This window comes from Durio zibethinus, chromosome 19 (genome assembly GCF_047325235.1).
Source record: "Durio zibethinus cultivar Kanyao isolate XHJ-2024 chromosome 19, ASM4732523v1, whole genome shotgun sequence".
Classification (NCBI taxonomy): Eukaryota; Viridiplantae; Streptophyta; class Magnoliopsida; order Malvales; family Malvaceae; genus Durio; species Durio zibethinus.
Genome location: NC_143180.1, coordinates 11,743,950 through 11,748,616, shown reverse-complemented (window position 1 = coordinate 11,748,616; position 4,667 = coordinate 11,743,950).

Here is a 4,667-nt window from a genome sequence, read left to right as displayed (position 1 = left end):
ATATAAAATAAAATTTGAGAAAAAGAAGAAAAAAATAAAAAATGAAGAGGCAAAAATATGAAATAAAAGAAAAAGAAAAAAATTTATAGAAAATTTTAAAACAAAGAAAAAAGTGAACAAAAAAGAATGATGGCATATAAAAAAAAAAGTAAAAAAAAAGAAGAAAAATTTGGAAGGAGAAAAAGTTAATGAAAAAAATATAAAAATGCAATAGAAAATAACCAAGAATGATAAAAGAAAAAAAGATAAAAAAATTAAAAATTCCAAAACTTTATAAAAATTTATGAAATTATGAATAAAGAAAGAAAATAAAATAAGAAAAAAAATTAAAGCAAAAGAAAAAAGATAGATAAAGCACGAAAAAAGAAAAAAAAACAAAAAATTATAAAAAGTAAGAAAATGAAAAAGGACAAAAATTGAATAAAAATTTCAAAAATGAAATGGAATGAAAAAATGAAAAAAAAAAATTAGTTTAAAAAATACAAAAAATTAAAAAACATATAAGACCAAACAATCTAAAAAGTCTGACAAAAAATTAAAAAAGAGAAAAGTTAATGCAAAATAAAAAAAAAAGTATGAGAATTTAAAAACGCAAATAAGAAATGAAAGGAAATTTGTGGAAAAAAAAGAAAAGACAAAAGATTTGGAATAAAAAAGAGAAAAATAAAAATTTTTAAAACAGCGAAAAAATTAAAAAAAGTAAAAATGAAAACATATGAAAAAAAAAAAGCAAAAAGAAGGAAAATTGCAAAGGGAAAAAGTTATTAAGAAATTACAAAGTAGAAAAAAATAAATTAAGAGAAAAAATTAAATAAAATACCAAAAAAGGAAAAAATAAAAAATTAGCGAATCAAAAAAATATAAAAAGACAAAATGAATAATCAAATATAAAATGGAAAAAACTTTTAGTTTATAATTTACAAAGAAAAAGAAAAAAAAAATAACAAATAGAGGAAAAAGATATAAAATACGAAAGATGAAAAATAAAATAAAAGAAAGTGCACAAAAAAATAAGTTTGAGGTTTTAAAGTTATAAAGAAGAAAAAAAAAAGGTGTGAACAAAAAGATTTAAGAAAAAAATAAAAAATGAAAATACAAAATATATAAAATAAAATTTGAGAAAAAGAAGAAAAAAATAAAGAATGAAGAGGCAAAAATATGAAATAAAACAAAAAGAAAAAAATTTATAGAAAATTTTAAAACAAAGAAAAACCTGAACGAAAAAGAATGAAAGCACATAAAAAAAGGTAAAAAAAAGAAGAAAAATTATAAAAATGCAACAGAAAATAACCAAGAATGATAAAAGAAAAAAAGATAGAAAAATAAAAAATTCCAAAACTTTATAAAAATTTATGAAATTATGAATAAAGAAAGAAAATAAAATAAGAAAAAAAATTAAAGCAAAAGAAAAAAGATAGATAAAGCACGAAAAAAGAAAAAAAAACAAAAAATTATAAAAAGTAAGAAAATGAAAAAGGACAAAAATTGAATAAAAATTTCAAAAATGAAATGGAATGACAAAATGAAAAAAAAAATTAGTTTAAAAAATACAAAAAATTAAAAAACATATAAGACCAAACAATCTAAAAAGTCTGATAAAAAATTAAAAAAGAGAAAAGTTAATGCAAAATAAAAAAAAAAAAGTATGAGAATTTAAAAACGCAAATAAGAAATGAAAGGAAATTTGTGGAAAAAAAAAAGAAAAGACAAAAGATTTGGAATAAAAAAGAGAAAAATAAAAATTTTTAAAACAACGAAAAAATAAAAAAAAAGTAAAAATGAAAACATATGGAAAAAAAAAAAAGCAAAAAGAAGGAAAATTGCAAAGGGAAAAAGTTATTAAAAATTTACAAAGTAAAAAAAAATTAGGGAATCAAAAAATATAAAAGGAAAAAAATAAAAATAAACAAAGTAAGAAAATAAAAAATTAGGGAATCAAAAAATATAAAAAGACAAAATGAATAAAAATTTCAAATATAAAAAGAAAGTGCACAGAAAAAGAAGTTTGAGGTTTTAAAATTACAAAGAAGAAATAAAAAAAGGTGTGAACAAAAAGATTTAAGAAAAAAATAACAAATGAAAATATAAAATATATAAAAAAAATATTTGAGAAAAAAAATGAGAAAAAGAAGAAAAAAATAAAAAATGAAGAGGCAAAAATATGAAATAAAACAAAAAGAAAAAAAATACAAAAAAAGGACAAAAATTGAATAAAAATTTCAAAAATGAAATGGAATGACAAAATGAAAAAAAATTAGTTTAAAAAATACAAAAAAAATTGAAAAACATATAAGTCCTAACAATATAAAAATTCAGACAAAAAATTAAAAAAGAAAAAAGTTAATGCAAAATAAAAAAAAGTATGAGAATTTAAAAATGCAAATAAGAAATGAAAGGAAATTTGTGGAAAAAAAAAGAGAAGCAAGAAAAGACAAAAGATTTGGAATAAAAAATAGAAAAATAAAAATTTTTAAAACAACGAAAAAATGAAAGCATATGAAAAAAAAAGTAAAAAGAAGGAAATTGTGAAGGGAAAAAGTTATTAAAAAATTACAAAGTTGAAAAAAAATAAATTAAGAGAAAAAATTAAATAAAATACCCAGAAAGGAAAAATAAAAATAAACAAAGTAAGAAAATAAAAAATTAGCGAAGCAAAAAAATATAAAAAGACAAATGAATAAAAATTTCAAATATAAAATGGAAAAAACTTTTAGTTTAGAATGTAGAAAGAAAAACAAAAAAAAAAAACAAATAGAGGAAAAAGATATAAAATATGAAAGATGAAAAATAAAATAAAAGAAAGTGCACAAAAAAAGAAGTTTGAGGTTTTAAAATTATAAAGAAGAAATAAAAAAAAGGTGTGAACAAAAAGATTTAAGAAAAAAATAAAAAATGAAAATGCAAAATATATAAAATAAAATTTGAGAAAAGGAAGAAAAAAATAAAAAATGAAGAGGCAAAAATATGAAAAAAAAATAAAAAGAAAAAAATTTATAGAAAATTTTAAAACAAAGAAAAAAGTGAACAAAAAAAATGAAAGCACATAAAAAAAAAAAGTAAAAAAAAGAAGAAAAATTTGAAAGGAGAAAAAGTTAATGAAAAATTATAAAAATGCAATAGAAAATAACCAAGAATGATAAAAGAAAAAAAGATAGAAAAATAAAAAATTCTAAAACTTTATAAAAATTTATGAAATTATAAATAAAGAAAGAAAATAAAATACGAAAAAAAATTAAAGCAAAAGAAAAAAGATAAATAAAGCACAAAAAAACAAAAATAGTACAAAAAATATAAAAAGTAAGAAAATGAAAAAGGACAAAAATTGAATAAAAATTTCAAAAATGAAATGGAATGACAAAATGAAAAAAATTAGTTTAAAAAATACAAAAAATTGAAAAACATATAAGTTCTAACAATATAAAAAGTTTGAGAATTTAAAAACACAAATAAGAAATGAAAGGAAATTTATGGAAAAAAAAAAAAGAATTGGAATAAAAAATAGAAAAATAAAATTTTTAAAACGACGAAAAATTAAAATAAGAAAAAAAATTAAAGCAAAAGAAAAAAGATAAATAAAGCATGAAAAAAAAAAAACAAAAATACAAAAAAAAATTATAAAAGGTAAGAAAATGAAAGAGGACAAAAAATGAATAAAAATTTCAAAAATGAAATGGAATGACAAAATGAAAATAAAATTAGTTTAAAAAATAAAAAAAAAATTGAAAAACATAAAAGACCTAACAATATAAAAAGTCAGACAAAAAATTAAAAAAGAGAAAAGTTAATGCAAAATAAAAAAAAAAGTATGAGAATTTAAAAGCGCAAATAAGAAATGAAAGGAAATTTGAGGAAAAAAAGAGACAAAAGATTTGGAATAAAAAATAGAAAAATAGAAATTTTTAAAACAACAAAAAAAATAAAAACAAGTAAAAATGAAAGCTTATGAAAAAAAAAAAGCAAAAAGAAGGCAAATTATGAGGGGAAAAAGTTATTAAAAAATTACAAAGTAGAAAAAAAAGAAAATAAAAAATAAATTAAGAGAAAAAATTAAATAAAATACCAAAAAAGGAAAAAATAAAAATAAACAAAGTAAGAAAATAAAAAATTAGCGAATCAAAAAATATAAAAAGACAAAATGAATAAAAATTTCAAATATAAAATGAAAAAAGCTATTGGTTCAGAATGTACAAAGAAAAATAAAAAAAATATAACAAACAGAGGAAAAAGATATAAAATATGAAAGATGAAAAATAAAATAAAAGAAAGTGCACAAAAAAAAGAAGTTTGAGGTTTTAAAACTATAAAGAAGAAATAAAAAAAGGTGTGAACAAAAAGATTTAAGAAAAAAAAATGAAAATACAAAATATATAAAATAAAATTTGAGAAAAAGAAGAAAAAAATAAAAAATGAAGAGGCAAAAATATGAAATAAAAGAAAAAGAAAAAAATTTATAGAAAATTTTAAAACAAAGAAAAAAGTGAACAAAAAAGAATGATGGCATATAAAAAAAAAAGTAAAAAAAAAGAAGAAAAATTTGGAAGGAGAAAAAGTTAATGAAAAAAATATAAAAATGCAATAGAAAATAACCAAGAATGATAAAAGAAAAAAAGATAAAAAAATTAAAAATTCCAAAACTTTATAAAAATTTATGAAATTATGAATAAAGA